Genomic DNA, 23317 nt, shown 5'->3' on the forward strand with positions numbered 1-23317 from the left:
CTTAAGTTCTGTTTGTCCCTGTGAACAACCGTCACTTTCTGGATTACAGTTTTTGAGTGTGTAGTAATTGATCATCAATAGAAGGTTTATGTGCATCTTGTCATCTTCTAGAGTGTACTTGCCATTGGGTTGACATCATCAAGCAAGCAAGTGGACTCGCTCAGCTGGAGGATAGCAGGCATTTCTATAGCCAGTGACCCCAGCGGGGCTCTCACTCTCCAAGACCTATCAGGCTCATGCGTCTGGCTACTGTGCAGCCAGCAAGGGGGATCAGTGCCCACCCATGAGGGACTTTTTTCTATGTCCCTCCCACTTTGTAAATGGAAGCTTTTGCTTCAGCCTGGATGTCGTGCATGTGTTTTCATTTTTTGTACAATGTACAGAAACACCCACAAAGCTTACAGTGAATCTAATGGAACTATAGAGAATCATACATGATGTGTCTCATGACCAAGGTCTCCACTTCTCATTGAAGGACATTCCTCATGGGATTCACCAGAAGTTGCATTCTTTCCATAGACATGGGTCTACCTCTAAATGCTTAGAGACCTTATCCTCTGAGAAGGGACACAGGAAATCAGGAGTCACAGAACCTGTCTGAGAATATACATTTTATGAATCCTCTAAAAAGAGTCCAAATAGGAATACCCCCACTCACTTTTCCTCTTAACTGGCATCATTACCAGGCACACACTTAAAGAACCTGTGGTGCTTTAAGTTAATTTAGGCTTGGTATGCCAAGGGACCATCAAAAAAAAAAAAACCCAATTCGTTCATATAAGTTCATTTGTTGTACCATATTTACGATGCTTGGGAAGGATGGTGATAGTGGGCAAGGCTGTGCATATGTGAAGCAGGGGCACAGAGTAACTCTCTACACCTTCTGTTCAATTTTGTTGTGGTCTTCAAACTACTTTTTAATACGTTTTTATGTAAAAGGAGTGACAGATATTTTGGAATACATTTGGGGCTGTTTTTAGAAATCATATTTAGTCTTAGCCATGTTACCAGCAATCTCACTCCAAATTATTTATGTATTTTATTTTAAAACTTAGGTCTGCACAAAGCCTCCATGGGAATCTTTGCATCAGCCTGATTGATTGCTGCCCTTACCGCTCTGTGAATTTTGCATATGGGGTCTCCGTTGAAAGAAATAGTTCCTATGTAGAGTGTATACGTAATTCTCAATTGTTTAGCCCATTTTCTAAACAACTTTAAACATTGTAAGCCCTGTAATCTCCTCAAATTCAGCCCAGCTGCCTCCTCCCTGGGTTCTCTGACACTCTCAGAATGTGGGTTTTCACACTGTGTATCTTGCACAGTAATACACAGCTGTGTCCTCAGATCTCAGGCTCCTCAGCTCCATATAGATTGTGCTTATTTACGTGTCTCTGATAATGGTGACTCTGCCTTCGATCTTCTGTGCATAGTTGGTGTTACCATTGTAAGGCGTGATCCATCCCATCCACTCAGGCCCTTGTCCAGGGGCCTGTCACACCCAGTGCATGTAGCAGTGAGTGAAGGTGTATCCAGAAGCCTTGCAGGAGACCTTCACCGAGGCCCCAGGCTTCTTCACCTCAGCTCCTGACTGCACCAGCTGCATCTGGGAGTGGGCACCTGTGGGGAGGACGCAGGAGTGGATAAAAGCTCCCTTGGCTGGACTCAATCCCCTCCTCATCACTGGGACTTGGGAACCTCTTACCTGTACCTGCTGCCACCAAGAAGAGGATCTTCCAGGTCCAGTTCATAGTGAGGAGCTGAGCTCTCAAGGGATTCTCTAGAGGAGGGATGTGGTTGTTGGGTGATGCTCTCAGGGCACAGAACATATTTACTTCAGTGGATCTCGGGTTATTTACATATTTATGAAACAGAGCATTTCATAGCTGAAAGCGTGATCCCTGATAAGAAAGAGAAAACAAATGACACATTAGCCTTACAAGAGTGGGATGCTGATGGTCCAAGCCCAAGTCCTGCTTGAGAAATGCAGACCCTGGTCCATTTAGAAATATTTCTGGACAGAGGTCCTTTCACTGAAGAATAAGCCCCCTTAGAACAGGCTCTTCACTGTGAACCTGCATTTGATTAGCATGGAGAACACTTGGATCATTTTTGGGACCATCAATCTTCATGACACTGAGTAGGTGCCTTGGCCTTATCCTGAATCTGTCAGGCACCAACACAGCTCCCTGGTGACTCTCAGGAAGTGACTGCTGAGTTTCTACGTGAGTGTCCATCAGGTTCATGTGAGATCCACTGGGCGCTCCTGAGGCAGTATCTCTAGCACCGGCCTGGTGCCTGATCCCCCAGGATCTTCAACAGAAATGCTCTTGGTTACTGATTTGTCCTGTGATGCATAATTGGAGATGATTTTCTTATATCACGGACACTAGGAATTAGAAGTTGAAAGTTTGGAGTTCTTTATTAACTCACTGCTCCAAAAATAATTTCCAAGTAATTTGTATATTGAATAAGTTTGGATTTTGCTTCCTACTTCATTTAATAGAATTTCATGAAATGATTACATAATTTTAGTTCATATTCATAGATCCTCATCTTTTCATATTGATTTCTGACTCACTAGGTCTGTGCACCTGCCACACTCTCAGATCCACCTGTCACTCACACACTGCAGGAAACATTACTTAAGAGAGATATCTGAATTTATTATTCATAGAAATATAGTGACTCCCACAATCCTATATTAATTGAATTAGTAAAACCATCCCTATTCTTCATATTCTCACTATTAAGATATTTATAATCCTAGATCCCCACTATAAAAAATAGTTCTCATTGCCTTAAATCTTTTGCATGGTTCCAATGTGATATAATATTTAAGGGCACATCAGCAACTTGTTGAACTCTTATTTTAGCTTTCTTTTCTGACAAAGGAACACCCATTGTCCCCTGAGACAAAACCTTCTGAGCAGCCTCCTGTGCACCTGCTTCTAGGCTAGGCCCTGTGCTGTGTGGCTCCTGAGTGCCCCCTCCAGCCCAGCCCTTGCCTCTCAAGGAGGTTCCTGTTGGGGCTCACAAAGCATTTTACCCCAGCTTCTCTAGCCCAGCATGAAGTGGCTGTGTCCTGGTTTATAATTCCCCTTTAGTGACACCATATGCTGCTGACAACATCTCTTAAAATAATTGATTGGCCTTACTAAATCTATTGGACTCTGCAGAGAGACCAAATCAAGGATTCTATGACACAGGAGGGAGCCCCTTCTTGGAAGCTCCAGATTCACTTAATTATTGGACCCACAATAAATACAAAAACTTACAGGAGATTTGGGAGTACCTTGTTTCTTCATTGGGCTCCTGCATGTGAATGTTGCATCTGAGAATACCAACAGGTGCAGCTACTTTGAGATGAAATCTCACTCCATATCCACTATTCTAATAACACACATTTTCACTTCTTCCTTGTACTTATCCTGTAGAAAGTGTCTCCTACCCTGACACTAGGCCCAGGTGTCTGACTTTTTTCCCTTAGAGATCTAAAGCAAACAGGAAACAAGTGGAGACTTGGGAAGAGTATGCAGCATTATTTTCACTTTCTCAGCTAGGAACTCAGCAAAGGCCCCATGATAAAAGAAGTTGAGGTCAATGAGGGAGTTTTCAAGACCTTAATCTTAAAAATAGTGATGTCAGAGGTTTCATGTTGCTCTACTGTCCTCGTCTTACTCTCTGCCAGTTAGTTAGAATGGATTTTGCAGTGAGAGTAAGCACGGCCTGTTCTGACACTGGAAACCTAGAGACTCGATCAGCTTCCTCTTCTGGGCTGTGACCTTGACCATGCGTCTCCAGGGTGAAAGCTCATTTTTGGCCACCTCTGTCTGTTGTAATTGCAGTGTTCCTGGACTATTTACTTTCATCTTACCCTATTGGTTAACTTTACTCATTTGTATAATATTGGAAGAATGGGGGAGAAATTAGGAATGGGATATTTGTTTTCCTTCACAGAGGCTAAGGTTCTGGAAAAGTCCTTCTCTGTAGAAGCTTTTGAAGAAGGATCCTGGTATGTTTCTCAGTAATTAATCATCTCCAATCTGACACACAGAAAATGTATTTGGATTGTAGTTTTTAGAATCTAGAGGTTTCCGGATAGAAAGTCCAGAAAACATAGAAGAACAAGACCCTCTGGAACTGTCATATTTACCGAGTCCACGACTGTCTTTCAGACGTCTATAGTGCTTACCATATAGGTGCCCTCAACAGGTCGTGGCATCTGCAGCTTCTGTTCCAGTTAAGCAAGTGTCAATTGCCATTCTGGACATGCCAGTATCTCCTGGTTTTTGAGTGGGTTTTTTTTTTTTTTTTTTTTTTTTTTTTTTTTACAATTTCAGTTACTTAATATATTCCAAAAGTATTGAGATTCAGATTATGCAGAATCGTTTTGACATAAAAATGGGGTGGTAAATTTTATAATCTACATCTTGGACCATAAACCAAAAATACAATCAAAGATCATAGAATTCGAATCATATTACATATAACTGACACCTATTCTGACATAAATAAGCAGGCAAGAAAATGGAGAAAGGATATGGCACCATGTTTATGAAAAAGTCTCAACAATTTTAATTTTCTTCTGAGGAAGCTGAAATTGTTGAAGTAAAACAATGTGACTGGTCATGTCTCAGGTGATGTTTTGTTCTGCAAAGTATCTCCAGTCCTGGGCTAGATACAGTAGGTGCATCTGGACACCCAAACCTGAAATAGGTACTCTTATTTTTTAAACATGAGACATTCTAATGAGAAAGCTGTTCTCAGATGCAGAGCAGGGAGTAAAAGATGGAGCTGTCATTGGTTTCCCAGAGTTGCTGAAACTTGAAGACCAAGGCCACCTCTGAGGAGCAGAGATCCACCTATGAGAACACCACATCAGCTCTGTCTACAGGAATCTTTGGTTGTGTGGGAAGATAAGAAATACAGTTTATTCCTTTCTACGAATGCAGTGTTTTTCAGAGAAAATGAAATTAAAAATTCAATAAATATTTTTTGCCATATTAGTGGAGAGAACATATATAAATCATCGCAATATAAGTGCTCACAGCATAGCTTGCAGAAGGAGGAAGTTCCCAATTGAGAAAAGGAGGTGCCCTGCCCCAGGAAGCAGGTGCCCTAAGATCATCCCCTGAGTACTGCCGTCTAGATGCCAAGCCTCAATGGAACCTGGAATTCTGCCTAGGATGTTATGAGTAGTATGGAGAGCAGAGCACAGCTCCATTTCTCCTCACTGTGAGACCTAGGATGTGGCCTCTTCCTCTGAGCTTAATTTGAACAAGGTGTTAATATAGAATTGCAGCATTAAATTTACCTGTAACCTTACAGTTAGGAGCCAGTGCTGTTCCATATTGTTATCACTATTTCTGTCCCCAACCTTAGAAACCAGAACAATACCTGTGTGTCCCCCTCATTTCAGGCCTCAGATGATGACTTTTCAGAGAACACTCCTGCTTCATGTCTGTCACTAACATGGTATTGGATACCAGAAAGTATGTGTACCTTGTTACATTCTATGTTAATTAGGTTGCAACAGACAAAATTAGAATTATAAATGACACTTAAAAAATTTAGCTGTGGGGATTTCTAAGCATAGTGTGGATGACTTTTTTGGTTTCTCTTTGCTTAATATAATGTGAATGGAGAGAGATAAAGAGTAGCTATTCAGCAATGTGTAATAAGGTATTTTATAAGTAAAAAAAGGTTCTTTTACTTTATAAGTCAAATAAGGTATATAAAAATACTTTATTTCATTAAGGTATTAAGGTATTTTTCATCTTCTGGAAAACTTATACAACTTTTTAAAAAATGATGGAACTTTAAGACATATTTCTGTATTCTAGATACATGACTAATATAAACATAGATTTAACTGCAAAAAGAAGTACAAAGACAATGAAAATTCTACAACAGAAAATTTTGCCAAAGAGGCGGCTTTATACTAGTTGTAATTTTACCTAAATTTTTCAAAATATAAACTCCAGAGACATCCAAATAAGGAATTATAACATTTCAATGTTAGATGAGTAGTTGAGAGAATGTCGAACTAACATTATTTTGATGAATCATACTTCAATAATACAACTGTGTCTAATAGTTCACCTATTCAAGGGCTTCTAGGGTAAATAGTTTCTGCCTCCGCTACTTGGGAGTCCTGGTACAACCCAACATTCTCTAAACATGGTGGCCACTAAAAACAGAGACTGAAGTTTGAATATTCTGATGTAATTTTGAAGTTTTGAGAGATCTACAATTGCTGACTGGGGTGATTGTTGAGGGTGGTCTCTATGAGCCTAGTCTTTGAAGAGTAGGGCTCTTTGTTTTGATGATCTCTGAGCTGTTTGTTATAGCAACAAAGACGGTCAAGAAAAATGAAGAAACAGGGAACATGGTCCAAACAGAGGGACAACATAAAGGTCCAGAAACTGGCATGAATGAGAAAAAAAGCATATGTATTTCCTGGCAGAAAAATTCAAGCAAATATGAGAAGCATGTTTAATAAGTTAGTGCCATTGCTTTTGGTGTGTTAGTCATGAAGTATTTGTCCATGCCTATGTACTGAATGGCAAAAGCCAAAATAAACAAATGGATCTAGTTAAACTTAAGAGCTTCTTCACAGCAAAAGAAACTATCATTAGAGTGAACTGGCAACCAACAGACTTGGAAAACATTTTTGCAATCTACCCATCTGACAAAGGGATAATATCTGGAATCTACAAAGAGCTTAAACAAATTTACAGGAAAAAAAACAAACCACCCCATCAAAAAGTGGGCAAAGTATATGAACAGACATTTCTTAAAATAAGACACTGATGCAGCCAACAAACGTATGAAAAAAAGCTGATCACCACTGGTCACTAGAGAAATGCAAATCAAAACCACATTGAGATACCATCTCATTCCAGTTAGAATGGCGATCATTAAAAACTCAGGAGACAACAGATGCTGGAGAGGATGTGGAGAAATAGGAACGCTTTTACACTGTTGGCAGGAATGTAAATTAGTTCAACCATTGTGGAAGACAGTGCGGTGATTCCTCAAGGAGCTAGACATAGAAATAACATTTTACCCAGCAATCCCATTACTGCGTGTATATCCAAAGGATTATAAATCATTCTTTTATAAAGACACATTCATACATATGTTTATTGTGGCACTATTCACAACAGCAAAGATTTAGAACTAACCCAAATCCCTATCAGTGATAAACTGGATAAAGAAAATGTGGCACATATACACCATGGAATACTATGCAGCCATAAAAATGATGAGATAATATACTTTGCAGGGACTTGGATGAAGGTGGAAACCATCATTCTCAGAAAACTGGCACAAGAACAGAAAACCAAACACTGCATGTTCTCACTCATAAGTCGGGTTGAACAGTGAGAAGACATGGATACAAGGAGGGAAATGTCACACACCAGGGCCTGTCAGGGAATGGGGGGTAGGGGAGGGATAGCAGGGGGTGGGGGAATTAGGGCAGGATAGCATTAAGAGAAATAGCTACTGTAGTTGACAAGGTGATGGATGCAGCAGACCACAAGGTCACATGTATACCTGTTAAAAACCCTGCACATTCTGCACATATACCCCAGAATTTAGAGTACAAAAAAAAAAAAAAAGAAAGAAAGAAAGAAAGAAAAAAATAGTGGTAGCATGCAAAAACAATGTGAGAATTTTAATAGAAATAAAAAAATTAAAAGAAGACTAAACAAAAATATTGGTGTTGAAGAATATAATGAGTCAGCCAAAAATTTTACCGGAGCACCCTGTGGGATAGGCTCAGGCTTTCCTCCCCCCTAGAGCAGGTAGCCCTGAAATTTCCCTAGACATTAATCACTGTTTCCTCCCTCCCACCTTCTGGGTTCTCCTCAGATATGCCCTGGACTCCAGAGTTCAGGTTCTCACATGTTGTGTGACTTTGGGTGTAAACACCCTGAAACACTGAGTGGCTGTTGGCCTTGATCACTTGATCATCATCCACATTTTAGTTGATGAGATTTTTCTTACCTCATTTTGGAGGACAGAAAACCAACCCATGGACTCTACCAAGGGCAGAGTGACTTCTCTCTCTTTCCCTTGGTAGCTGCAAATGGAGCCCCAAATATAATAGAAATCAATGAACACTGCAGGTCTCACAACACTTTCTTGGTCAACTGGTCCAACAGTGTGAGGACCACAGCAGCAAAATTATTTCATGAGACTAATTCTGCACCCACTTGCAGACACATTTCTCCTTATGTACCGGGACCTCCAGTCCATGGCAGCCTATGATTAAGGAGAAGGAAAGAACCATCCTTGAAATTTTCACCATACATGTGGTAAGAGAAACTGATATTTCTGTCCACTGGTTTCCAGACCCAGGTATTGTAGCTCCTGGCCACTGGGCACTGTGGTGCTTTCTGTTTTGGGGCATTTAAGTATCCTGGAGAATAGTTTTATCCCCAAAATAAACCTTCATTAGAGATTAAATTTCCTACTATAAACAGTAGAATGTAACACCTGGTGAATATCTAATATTAGACTATGGAGACTTAACCCTTTTATTGTTCTACTGGGGTCTTTGTGTCTGGGCAAATGTGAAGGAGAAAGAACTGCTGCCTCTCATACTCATGTTCCCGTGTTCAAATCTCCTGTCTCATAACTATAGCTACATTCCCTCCTGTCAGAGCACATTACGCAGTGTCTCATTCTAGGGAATAAGATATTCAGAATCTTGGAAATTCGCATGAGTACCTTCTCTATAATTAAGAAAAACATACATATGAAGGTAAGATTTAATTCTTCTAAGTCCAAATTACTACCTATCAGGTTTGAATCTTGACTAAAAATTTCAAATTGTCTCCATGTGACTGGTGGGTATCCTTACAGGATGTAATTACTTTGTTAGACAAATATGATATCTACCACTATCAGCTCAGGCACTTGATGAGAGGTGATATGTCAGTCTGCTTGGAGGAATCTATTGGGATTCACTTGGGGTGGTGTGCAAAATATTAAGAGAAATACTAGGGAAATGATATAAGATATCTTTTGGAAGGCCAAAAGGTTTTTATTAACTTATGGAACCGGCTGAAGGCAGCCCATTCTTATGTTAGAACTTTAGGCCATAGAGTGAAAATTAGGAATAATAAAAACTTCCCCAGTTAATTCTGTTTACACCACATTCCTTTGTCCCTACTCAAATTTGCTTACTCATGTAAAATTTGTGCTTGATGACCCTCTCACAGGTCAGTCAAATGGGAATTACCTATTAATGGTGTTTCTTCTGGGCCCCAGAACTAAGACCTTTTATCATTCATAAAATCATTCTTTTAATCATGTTATTTATTGACAAGCATGTTGACTTAGAACCTCAATTATTAAATATATACTGAATAAATGTGAGGAGGACCAGTGAGCAGTGGTCTGTTAGCTGCAATCACCTTCTGAAAGCAGCAGACAAGCATCCATAGCCCACTGAAATCACTGTCCTGGGTGTAAGAGTGTATTTCATTCACCCATCGCTGTCTGGGTCTGCAGGACAGACCTCCGCAGGTGGTGCTCAGCGTCTTAGTGTCTGTGCTCAGTCTCTATTGTACATGTTATGGAAAGCTCTAATATAAAGAGAGAGGATTCTATCACTTGTGTAGCAGGATCAATTAAACTGCAGAAGATCATCGTACTATGAGGATTCCATACCCTCCTATGCAGCAGAATAGATTTCCCTGGCTTTCATCTGCTGGCTTTCTTACATTAAATATTACTGCATTTACTTTTGCATACATTTTTAAAATTCTAAGCTATTGACTGCTTATTTCATTAATGTAAGCAACTGTAAATTTTAAAATTAACTATCGATTACTCATAAAAAGAAACATAAAGTGGGCATGGTGAAGATGCCAAGTACAGATACCAGAAAATGAAACTACGAAAGAAACACGTTGCATAAGTTTAGAGTAGTCAGTGAGCACTGAAGCCATGAGGACCTTGTGTTGACTTTTATATGAGAAAGATCAATTATATTTGACATCCAGAAGGCTGGTCACACCAGTGAGAAAAATCTGTAGAGTGATCTGCACAGATCAGAAATTAGAAAGTGATAAAATCACAAACTTGCAACACCAGCAGACCTTCAGTGTATTCAGCATTCAGCTCTTTCTATTTCTTAAAAAAAAATAGATGGGTTATATCTGCATGGAAAATGGAACAAGTGCTTTCTAAGCTGATTCTCCCGGGAAGTTGCTAATGATGCTCTGACCCAGGATTATGAAGAGGACGTTGATCCCTGGTGGTCGCTGTTGGCAACACGGGATGCTCTACCCTCGTGGGTGCCTTTGCTACTGATTTGTCCACAAGAGATTTAGGCTGTCATGCGCTGCATGCAGGTGAGTTTTTGAACCTCAGATGAGGAAAATAGCATGGCCACATAGAAGATGAGAAAATTGAAGACCTCACTTCATCAGCCACATTCCACGGAAGAGAACTTTTGACACAGAGAGCCAGGGATGAGCTGGGAAGAGGAGGGGCCTGGGGAAGATCATCCATTGGAGGAAACACCCAGCCTGCTGGGACTCCTGTGGAAGGAGGGTTTAAATGTTTGTCCTCAGCTAATCAGGGGTATTTCAAGACCTTTTCAAGCTTTCAGAAAGACAGTTTTCATGAACAAATGTGCAAACTTTACTCAGTTGTATATTTCATAGTTTATTCTTCCTCTCTAGGCAGCACCACAGTAGAATGTTCTCAGAATTCTCCCTGAGCCTTCTTGAGCTCCTGGTGCAGGTCCTGGAGGAAAAGCCTGCATGGGAAGGGAGCCCTCCTCATGTGCAGCCCTGAGGCTGTCAATTCCCTCATCCACCATCACCCTGCAGTCACTTGGTAACCATCTCTGAGCTAATCTTCCTGCAAAGTGTGGTTTGGGGGCAGTATGTTCACCAGGTGAGAAAATTATTAAGCTCTGTTTCTTTCTGCACCCAAGTATCCCTTTCTGGAGCACAGGTTGGTTCTGAGTGTGTGGTAGTGGGTAATTAGTGGGAGGATGTTTGTGTGCATCTTGTCATCTCCCAGAGAGCACCTGCCATGGGGATGACACTCACAGGCAAGCAGATGGACTTGCTCAGCTGGAAGATGACAAACATTTTCATGACCTATGACCTCAGTGCTGCTCTTTCCCTGTAAGACCAAGTGTGATTATGCCTCTGGCTAATGATCAGTCAGCAAGGGTGACCAGTGCCCACCCCTGTGAGGGCTCCTTCCAGGTGCCCACTCACTTTGTAAAGGGAAGCTTCTGTTCCTGCCTAGGTCCCATGCATTTTTGCATTTGCTGCATGAACCGCCTTATTCAAAACCATCACCCAAGAGCATCCAGTGTATCTAATCCACCTCTAGGGCATTACACATGGAGTCTCTCATTGCCAGGGTCTCCAAATCTCAGTAAAGGATGTCCATTATAGGATTCACCAGAACTTGTGGGTATTTTAGAAACATGAACCTGCCTCTAAAAGCTTAAAAATCCTACTCTCTGGGAAGGGGCATTGTAAACCAGAAGTAAGATAGGCTCTAAATTAATATATATTTTGTGGATTTTGGAGGAAAAAGTTAAAATTGTTTTAGCCTCACCCACTTTTTCTCTAACTAATATCATTTCTAGAAAGCCACTGTAAAAACCTGTGGTGCTGAGTGCTCTGAGGTAATTTAGACTTTTTATATTAGGAGATCAACAGAAAAAGACCCAAGTGTTCTTGTAGATTCATCCATAGTAAGTTATTTGTGACTCTGCTGTAGGATGGTCATAGTGGAGAAGGCTCTGCCTGTGTAGGGCAGGGATTCATGGGAATTCTCAAACTTTCCATGCAATTTAATCATAATCCTAAAACTTCTCTAAAATAAAATTTATGATAAGGAGTGATAGAAACATTTGAAAGAAATTTTAGTCACTTTTTAAGAATCATACTTAGTCTTACCACATGATCAAATAACCTTGCTGCCCATTATTGATTCATCTAATTTGAAAACATGTTCAAAGCAGCACCTTCCTGGAATGTCTGCATCAACTGTATTGAGTGTGGCCTTTCCCACTCTGTGAATTTAGCTTATATGATGACTCTCGATTGGAATATTTCTCTTAAAATGAGAGTGTGCACTTGTTTCCACTGTTATTTTCTCTCAAATAAAGAACTCATTTTGTAAACAGCCTCGAACTTAATAACCCCTGTCATCTCCTCAGCTCAGCACAGCTTCCCCCTCACTGGGGTTTCTGACACTCTCAGGATGTGGTTTTAACACTGTGTCTCTCGCACAGTAATACACGGCCGTGTCCTCAGATCTCAGGCTGCTCAGCTCCATGTAGACTGTGCTCGTGGACTTGTCCGCAGTCATGGTGACTCTGCCCTGGAAATTCTGCGCGTACTTTGTGTTACCATTACCAGGGTTGATCCATCCCATCCACTCAAGCCCTTTTCCAGGGGCCTGTCACACCCAGTGCATGTAGTGGTTGGTGAAGGTGTATCCAGAAGCCTTGCAGGAGACCTTCACGGAGGCCCCAGGCTTCTTCACCTCTGCCCCAGACTGCACCAGCTGCACCTGGGACTGGACACCTGTGGAGAGGAGACAGGAGTGAATAAAATCCTCTTTGACCAAATCAGGATCCCTTCCTCACCTTTGGAACTAGGAAGCCCCTTACCTGTAGCTGTTGCCACCAAGAAGAAGATCCTCCAAGTCCAGTCCATGGTGATGAGTTCTGCCCACTGGGGCTTCTTCAGAGGAGGGATGTGGTTGTTGGATGATGCTTGCAGGAAACCAACATATCTATATTTATCTCAGAGGACCTCAGGTTGTTTGCATATTCATGAGTCACAGTATTTCACAGCTTAAAGCCTGATCTAAGATGAGAAGGAAAACACAGATGCCACCTCAGCCATACAAGAGTGGGATGCTGAAAGACCAAACCCTAATCCTGCCTGAGGAAATGCATCCCTGCCCCATTTCTAAGCTTTCTGTGGACGGCACTCTTCCCACTGAAGAACAAGTCCCAACCCAGGATGTGCTCCTCATTGTGAACTCACATTTTATTGGCATAGAGATTACCTGGATTGTATCTGGGACCATCACTGTCTTTGACATTGAGCAGGAAACTTGACTCCATCCTGGTCCCATTAGGAACAGTCAGAGCTCACTGAAAAGTGGCCAATAGTTATCCACATGAGTGTCCAGCAGGGCCCATGGACAGTTCTGAGGTCTGGGCACTCCCCAGCACCTGCCTGAGAGTCCTGAGCTCCCAGCCCCTTCAGCGGAAAGACTCTATTTTACAGATTTGCCCTGTAATGTGTGACTGGTTTTGAATTTTCCCTCCCATTGACAGTAGGAATGAGGGATTGAAATATAAACAGAAAATTGAATTTCTCAATAAGCCCATAGGTCCCCAAATAATTACCAAGTAATTTGCATTTTCAATAAGTTTGAGTTTTATTTCAAACTTCATTAAATAGAATTATTTGAAGTATTTACATACTTTTCATTCATACCCATAGATCATCGTCTTTACATATTCATTTCTGATTCTCTTGGTCTGTGCACCTGCCACACTCTGGAATCCACCACTGCCAAGTCACACACACTATATAAGAAACATTACCTGGCCCTGAAAACTGAATATCTTATCCATTGAAATCTAGTGTCTCCCACAGTTATGTAACTATTCAATTAATAAAACCATCCATTTCTTTCATATTCTTACCATGAAGATATTTATTATCCTATAATCCCACTTTAAAATACAGTTTTCATTGCTTTATTCAGTGATATAAGTGGTCCATATAAAATAGGATATTTAAAGGCATATTGGCAACTTGTTGAAGAGTTAAGTTAGAATGATTTTTTGAATAAGGAAGACTCAGGGACTGAGAGAATATATCCCATTACTTATCTTCCACAAATAAGTGAGAACATATAGTTTGCTTTTTTTTCTGTTCCTGCATTAGTGTGCTAAGAGTAATGAACTCCAGTTTCATCATGTTTTTTTCAGGGGACATAATTTAATTCTTTCTTAGCTGCATAGTAGTCCACGGTTATATGCACCACATTTCCCCCTATCTATTCTGCCAGTGATGAGCAGTTAGGCACATTCCATGTCTATGCCATTGTGAATAGTGCTGCAAGGAACCTACATGTTTATATTCCTTTAGGTATGTGCCTAGTTGTGGAATTTTTGGGTCAAATTAATCTTCTGTTTTAGGTTATTTGAGGGACCACCACACTGCTTTCCACAGTGGTTGAACTAATTTATATTCTCACTGGAAGTGTAAAATGTTTTCTTTCTTCCTGCAACCTTAGCAGCATCTGTTATTTTATTTTTTAAGATTAGCCATTCTGACTGATGTGAGATGGTACCTCACTGTAGTTTTTATGTGTATTTCTCTAATGATAGTGATATTCAGCATTTTACTTCTTATTGGTCACATGTAGGTCTCTTTTTAAAGTGTCTTTTTTATGTCCCTTGGCCACTTTTTTTTTTCTTGTATATTTAAGTTCCATCTATGTTTTGAATATTAGACCTTTGCAGGTGTATAGGTTTCAAATGTTTTATTTTCCATTCTATAGGTTGTCTCTTTACTCTGTTGATGGTATCTTTTGCTATGCAGAAGCTCTTCAGTTTATTTACATTCATTTGTTAATTTTGATTTTGGTTAAATTGCTTCTAGCATTTTCGTCATAGTCTTTGCCAGTTCTTGTGTCCCAAATTGTATTTCCTAGATTATTATTCAAAGGTTTTTTTTTTTTTTTACAGTTTTAGGTTTTACATTTAGATCTTTACTCCACGTATAATATTTTTCAATTGATGCTGAAAAAGCATTTGATGAAACTCAACATCCTTTCATGAAAGAATCTTTAAAAAATGGGTATAGAAAGAACACATCTTAACGTAATACAAGTTACATCAGAAAGACTTTCAGGGAGTACCATATTGAATGAGAATAATGGAAAGTCTTTTCTCTGAGATCCAGAACATGACTTATTTCCCTCTTTAACCACAAGCAGAGCATAAACCCTTCCGCTGCCACCGCAGGCGGCTCCTACCTGCCAGCATCACCTGCTGGCCTGATGCTGAAACTGCACGACCTAATACAGAGTCACCACCACCAGTCACAGCATGTGAAAATGATACTGGCTTTTCAACCCTTCAAAAGAAGTCAAAAGAAGATTGAGAACCAACACAAGCAAATCAGAAAAGCTCAAGATTTATGTAAGACTTTGATTTTTTTTTAAATGATCTTCAGGTAATGAAGACTTCATTGAATTAATTACAGTTTAAAGCTTTACCAATGGACTATACTAAAAAGAAGAAAGAATGTAAAATGTAAGAGACAGATATTTCCAATTAATTCAGTCACATAAAAATAAAAAAATGAACAAAATTATGGTGAAGTATTGGATAATGTGAAACAACTGAGCCCATGAATCATGGATATTTCTAAGGGATGAATCTAGATGGATTAAAGATTTCAACATGAGTTCTAACACCATAAAAACTCTAGAAGAAAACCTAGGCAATAGCATCCAGGATATTGGCATGGGCAAGGACTTCATGACTAAAACACCAAAGCAATGGCAGCATAAGTCAGAATATACAAGTGGTATCTAATTAAATTTAAGAGCTTCTACACAGCAAAAGAAACCATCAGTTGAGTGAACCAGCAACCAACAGAATGGGAAGCAATTTTTGCAATCTACTCATCAAAGTGCTAATATTTAGACTCTACAGAGAACTTAAACAAATTTACAACAACAACAACAAAAACAAACAATGCCATCAAAAAGTGGGCAAAGTATATGAACAGGCACGTTTCAAAGGCACACGTTTCTGCAGCCAACAAACATATGAAAAAAATCTCATCATCACTGATTATTAGAGAAATGCAAATCAAAATCACATTGAGGTACCACCTCATGCCAGTTAGAATGGCGATCAGTAAAAAAATCAGGAGACAACAGATGCTGGAGATGATGTGGAGAAATAGGAACGTTTTTACACTGTTGGCGGGAGTGTAAATTAATTCAACCATTGGGGAGACACTGTGTTATTTCCTCAAGATTATACAAATAGAAATACCATTGACCCAGCAATCCTATTACTGGGTATATACCCAAAGGATTAGAAATCATTCTATTATAAAGACACATGCACACATATGTTCACTGCGGCACAGTTTGCAATAGCAAAGACTTGGAATCAGCCCACATGCCCATCAAAGATAGAATGGATAAAGAAAATATGGCACATATGCACCATGGAATACTATGCAGACATAAAAAAGAAGAGTTCATGCTCTTTGCAGGGACATGGATGAAATGGGAAACCATCACTCTCATCAAACTGACACAACCACAGAGAAGCAAGTACTTCATATTATTACTCATAAGTGGGTGTTAAGCAATGAGAACACGTGAGCACAGGGAGGGGAACATCACACACAGGGACCTGTTGGGGAGTAGGGGGTTAGGGAAGGGATAGCATTGGGAAAAATACCTAATGTAGATGACGGGGTGATGGATGCAGCAAACCACCATGGCTTGCGTATACCTGTGTAGCAAACCTACACGCTCTGCACATGTACCCTAGAACTTAAAGCACGTGTATGTAAAAGAAGAGAACCTCCCCCTGCACCTCTCCTGGACCTGTCGTCAGAGGTGCCTGCGCGCCCCCTGGTGGCCCCGCGCGCCCCTGCAGGAGATTTGCGTCCGGGCTCACACTGACCTCCCCTGTGTCTCACACAGTAGCACAGGGCCGTGACCTCGGTTTTCAGGCTGCTCATTTGCAGCTACAGCGCGTTATTTGAATCATCTCTTGAGGTGGTGAATCTGCCTTTCACAGATGCAGTGTATTCTGTCGTGTGACTTTGAGCTTTATTTCTAGTATGTGCAACCCACTGCAGCCCCTTCCCTGGAGCCTGGTGGAACCAGTCCACGTGGTGGCCACTGAAGGTGAATCCAGAAACTGGTAGGAGAGTCTCAGGGACCCACCAGGCTGTTTCAAGCCTCCCCAGACTCCACCAGGTGAATCTCACACTGGATACTTACAAACACAGAGACACCCTGGTCAGAAAGGGCCACACATATCCGCTGTCTCTCTCATTGGTCACCCTCAATATCGCTAGTTCTCCATGAATCACCCCTTAAAATAGCAACAAAGAATACCCAGCTCAGTCCAAACTCCATGGTGAGTCTTCTGAGTTCAAGGTTGATCAACGAATGAAAACACCTGGGAATTCCGGGGGTGAGCTGCTCTCCCAGAGCTGCAAAATCAGGGCTGGGCTGGTTTTTATCAGCAGAGGGAGGGCCCTATTTGCATGTCTCCTGCTGTATAGCAAGCTCTGGGGTGGGACAGGTGAGGAGAGGCCGTGCCCAGAGCAGATGAGAGTGTCCTGGAAAACACTGGAGGTAATCCTGTCTCTCAGGAAAGTATAAGTTCATATTATGCCATTGTGCCTTGATAATCATTTAGCAGTTATCAACTTATTTAACTTTTACATATTTACGGAATATGTTGAATTTGAGTGTCAGCGTTACATTTTTAGAGAAGATAAATTACATACAGCACAGAGTGGTTATGCAATGTGTCTAACATACCATATCTGCACAATGTTAGCCACATTATCTATGCCTGCACCTGTAAACACTGGAGGAGACTGCTCCCCTGAGACAGCTCCAGGGCGGTGTGGGACATGCCCAGTGAGGTTTTTAGGGTGACCCACCTGTCACAACAACTTAATGTAATTTTGATTTCTCTTGCATTTACCTAAATTTTATAAAGAATTGGTGTTAACATGTGTCTATTTTTAGGAGTCTGTGATGATTCAAGTGTCGGTATTCATCCCTTTCTTGCTTCTTCTCAGCCAATGTATCCAATTTTGCTTGCTGCTTTATTCAAGAAATCAGTAAATAATGAATTCAAATTGATAGTGTACAATTTGGAAAATGTTGATATATGCATGCAGTCATTAAATCCCTGTTAAGTCTTAAAAGGCTTATTTGAGTTTACTTTGGCTGAAATTAAAATAGCTACTCAATCTTTCCTTTGGTTTATATTTTTATGGTCTAGGTTTTCCCATCTTTATGTTTCTATTAGTGAATATGTAGAGTAACTTTCTTGTACATTGGTAATAGTTGAGTCTTGGTTTAATTTTAAGTGGTATTTTTTCTGTTAATTTTTGTTAAAATTAGCATTTCATGATGATTATATCTTTATTAACATCATTTATTTCAATTTTTATAAATATCTTATTGGTTACCATACGATTTACAATAAGAATTGCATATAGTTAGATTCTAATTCAAATACTGTGAAACCCTTCATATGTAGTATAGAGATATTGTAACTGTATGCTCTGAATTTTTCACTTTTATTACTTTTTCTTGTATCAGAGTATGAAGTAAACATTCATAAATCATTAGTGAAATTAATAGATGATTAATTTAAGAAATAGAAGGAAGGACGCATCTCCCTGACAGGAGAATCCCAAATATGTTAAGTTGATAGTCCTTCCATGAAGGAGGTAAAGTTTAAATACTCATGAGATGATTGTGGTCTGAAATTAGAGACATAGAAAATAATGCTCAGCATTAGTGGATTTTATTATGAGTTTTCAGACATAATGCAAAATCATGATCAATGAAATAATAAAATTTTACATGTTACTTTATCCAAATTTATACACACACACACACACACACACACATAGGTAAATATAAAATTTTCTGCAATACACAATGAGAAGTGAGTGAAAAGAAAACCACAGACTTGAAGAGTATGCTTGTAAATCAGATATTTGGTAAATGGCATTTAAAAAAACTTGGTAAATAATTTTATATCAGTATGAAAGCAAACATAAAACTGATTAAAAAATAAAATTAAAAATGAGTCCAAGATGAAAACAGATACTTCATCGAAATCTACATAAAACTGTAAAATATGAATATTTAATTCTGGATATGCGCATTTGAACAATAACTGAACATCATATTAACCTATTAAGATGGTTAAAATAGACAAGGGGGGTTGGGGAGGGAGAGCATTAGAAGAAAAACCTGATGTAGATGAGGGTTGATGGATGCAGCAAACCATCATGGCACGTGTATAGCTATGTAACAAAGTGACACATTCTGCACATCTACCACAGAACTTAAAGTATAATAAAATTAAATAAAAATATACTATACCCACAATGTCAAATGGCAATGAGAATGTGGAAGAAAAAGTACTAATGTGCGTTGCTGGGGAATCCAAATCGTTCCCTCACAAAGTTTTGGTATTTTTTTTTAATGAAGAATAAAGTAGCCTTGAAAATAGTGGCTTTCGTCCAAAACATTTAGAAGACTCATTCAAAAACAGATGTTAACACACATAATTTCAGAGAAAATCTGACATCTGTCCTATTCATTAGGCTTATTTCCCACTCCCTGAATTTTCCTTGCAGAACAAATGCTGCAAGTAAAATTCCCCAAATAATTAGTGTCTTTAGATTATTTCAGGGACCTTCACTGTCCATGACTCTTAGTATGTGCCTTGGCCCCATCCTGGATCCATCAGGCACCAGCACAGCTCGTTGGTGACTCTGAGAGAGTGACTGCTGGCTGTCCCACGTGAGTGCCCAGCAGGTTCACAGACAGCTCTGAGCTCTTCTGGGCGATACTGAGACTGTGTCCCCAGCACAAGCCTGGGTGTCCTGAGAACCCAGCTCTTCAATAGAGAGACTCTCGGTTTACAGGTTTGGCCTGTGACGTTTGGTTGGGGCTTATTTTCTCATTAGAATGACAATAGGAATCATGGGTTTGAATACTAATTCAGAGTTCTTCACGATCTACAGGCTCACAAAATAATTGCTAGACATTTGTGTTTTGACTATGCTTGGGTTTTACTTCCAGCTCCATTTAATAACATTTTATGAAGTATTTATGCATTTTCAGTCGATATGCACGGATCCTCAGCCTCTCATACTGGTTTCTTGCCCTCTGGGTCTGTGCATCTGCCACACTCAAGAGTGTGTCACTGCCCTTCAGCTCACACGCAATGTGGGCAGCATTACTTATCTCTCAAATCTTAATTTCCTACTCATGGGAATGTAGTGTATCCCATCATTCTGTATACTTGGAATTAGTAAAACCATCCCTATCATTCATATTATTACCATTATTATTTGTAATCTCAAGGAACTCAATTTTAGATATAGTTCTCACATGTGAACTTGTTGAACACTTATTTTACATTTTTTTCATACAAAGGAAGACCCAGAACTAAAAGAGAATTTTAGAGTACACCAGACCAAGTAAAAAAAAGAATCAGTATACTCAAAGAAAAACCATTTGAAATAATACAGCGAAAAAGCGAAATATATGAATGAAAGAGAATGAAGAAGCCGAAAGGATTTATGGATGAGGAACCACACTAAAAACTAAATTATGCACTTAAGGAGTTTTCCATATATGAGACAGAGGGGTAATGGGAAGGGAGAGAGAGACAGAGACAGAGACAGAGAGAGAGAGAGAGAGAGAGAGAGAGAGAGAGAGAGAGATCCAGAACTCTGTGGAAGAAACTATCAACATTCAAGAAACTATAAATATTAAATAAGATAAACCCAATGACAAAAACACTGAGGCAGTTTAAAATCAAATTGCTAAAGTTAAAAGAAGTTCAGAAAACATTAAAGAAGAGAGCAGGTTTCTTAGCAGAATGTCTTCAGTTCAGGAGGCAGAGGGGCTGTACTCATTGATGTGTGGCTTTCTGAGGGTTCTTTCTGAGCAATGGTCCTTAGGCAATTTCATCCCTGTGCAAGCATCACAGTGTGTAATTACACAGAGTTCACGGAACACCCCACTACACAGCAGGTGAGGGGAGTCAGCACCGTGCTGCCCGGAACTCACCTGCACAGCGTGTTGCTGCACTGAACACAGTAGGAAACCGAAACTCCACGGTAAGTATCTAATGACTCACAGCTAAACATGGAGAAAGTTGAGTGAAAATGCGCTGTTACAATTTCATGGGGCCACAGATATTTATGTTGCCTATTGCAGGGCTCTCAACTTAAAAGTGCCCTTCATCATCTCCCCACACACAGCTCTCAGACCTAAATTACCTCCAAGACCCAGTATTGTTTTCCATCCCTTTGTTGATAATATTGTTTTATTAAATTAAATGGGGCAAGATCTCAGCCTTGCCATATGGCAGCCTGCATATAGTCTCAGTTCTGTCAGGAGAGCATGGCAGGAGTGAGACTGGTCTTTCTGGCTGCCAGGGAGCTGGCTGAGGCCTGTCACTGCAGGCAGCCATTATCTCCCACGAATGGAACTCCACTGGCCTGAGTACCACCAGCTCAACCCCCACAGTGGCTGCAGCAAGGCCCACCCAAGGAGAGTCTGAGCCAGGCCCACCTAACCCTGCCTCCACCTGAGGGCTGTTTTCTACCCACCCTGGTAGACAAAGACAAATGACCTAAGTTCTTAGGCGCTCCATGGCCCTGTCCACCTCCTGGATAACCCTGGCACTCATCCTGGCACACCTAGGGCAAGACTGTATCCCCTTTCTACTACTGCCATTGGCACTCTCTTGAAAGTGTCATCCCGTGGCTGGAGGTCAACCAAATCAAGCCATTACAGCAGCTTATCACAGAACAACCCTGCTCCAAAGAAGGAGAACCCAACAACCAGTTCCGCCACCTGCTAAACCCTGGCTAGCTGGGGGTCTTGAGTCCGTCCAGGTGACAGCTTCTTTTCTAGCATAACCAGCACACTAAACAAAACTGTAATCAAGAACCCCAGAAGACACCACTTGACTCCCCTGCCACCTCCACAGGAGCAGATGCTGGTATCCATGACTGGGAGACCCGAAGATGGATCACGTCACAAGGCTCTGCAGACATTTCCCAGCACCAGCCTGGAGCCCAGGAGCCCTGCGGGATGGCTAGACACAGAAGGGCGGTAACCATCGCTGTAGTCTGGAACTCAGAAAGCCCCATGCCTAAGGGAAGGTGGCAAGCACCATGTCAAGGGACAACCCTGTGGGACAAAAACTCTAAACAGCAGCCTTGAGTTCTAGATCTTTCCACTGAGACAGTATATTCAAATGAGATAGGTGAAGCACCTGTTTCCAAACTCCAGTAATGAAGGTACTATTTATACAGTTATTTTGTTATCTATAATAGGATGGATACAATATGTTATTATCATAACCATTTCTTTGTCCAATAGTGTGCATGTGTATAATTTCTTTTTATCATTTGTGTACTGGTTTCTGGTGGTTCTGAGCAGCATCGACCACACAGTCCTCCCCGCCTCCCTGCAGGGAGGTTTGTGTCTGGGCTCACACAGATGTCCCCTCACTGTGTCTGTCACAGTGATACATGCCCTTGTCCTTGGCTCTCAGGTTGGCCATTTTGAGGGAGACAGTGCTGATAAGGGTGTCCCTGAGGAGTATGATTCTTCTTTGTATTGATGAAGGTTTCCACTAACAAATCCTGCTGGAATCACTCCCTGCTGCCTCCCATACCAACCCCTGCCCTGAAGCCTGCTGGGCTGAGCTCATGCCACAGTCAGTGAAGGTGAATCCAGAGGCTTTGTAAAGAAGGCTCAGAGAATCCATTGGCCATACCATTCCTCTCCAGATTCCAGCAGTGAACTTTACACAAGACACTTACAAACACAGAGGGAAGAGACGAGAAGCAGTCACAGCTGGACTTGATCCACAGGGACCCTCCTTCTGAGAGTGATAAAGGGAGAAGCCCAGATCAGCACAGACCCTAAGGTGTGGACACTGGGGAAGGGCACAGACATCAGGTGGCTTCCCACCAGGACCTGCACGGACAGGGAATTAGCTGCATGTTACGAGCATGGGGGTCACATTTACACCTGTTTCTCCCTGTAGACAAGAGTGCACTGCTCAACAGGGCTCTTCCCTCTTCTGCCTATGGATTCTTGGGAGGGCAGTGTCAAAGTATCACTGGAAAAGGATGCTCAGGGTTAATCTACCTGACACTCTCTTATTTTTCTGTAATGTGAACCCCGTTTGGGTATTTTAATGGAATCAACATTCAACAACAAGTAAGTCCAGGAAATACACAAAACGGAACCTGGCCCAAGGAAAATGCACACCTGCCTGTGATCTGTGAACTCAGAGATGGAATCACCTGTTCTTAACAATAAGGCAACTTGTTCACGTAGGAGAGAAAATGCAGGCTGCACATTGTCAGGGCTGGAGTTCATAATTTCCTGGGCACCGAGCTCAGGTTTCCACTTTGTCCCTCAACACCTCAGGGACAGGTCACCTCAGTGTGCCCCTGCACACTCC

General features: G+C 40.9%; 1 pseudogene; it reads right to left on the reverse strand.

Annotated features, from left to right (window-relative positions):
* Nucleotides 1-12054: 12054 nt before the first annotated feature.
* Nucleotides 12055-12793, reverse strand: LOC120363117 (immunoglobulin heavy variable 1-3-like; annotated as a pseudogene).
* Nucleotides 12794-23317: the final 10524 nt, after the last annotated feature.

This window comes from Saimiri boliviensis, chromosome 2 (assembly GCF_048565385.1).
Source record: "Saimiri boliviensis isolate mSaiBol1 chromosome 2, mSaiBol1.pri, whole genome shotgun sequence".
NCBI lineage: Eukaryota > Metazoa > Chordata > Mammalia > Primates > Cebidae > Saimiri > Saimiri boliviensis.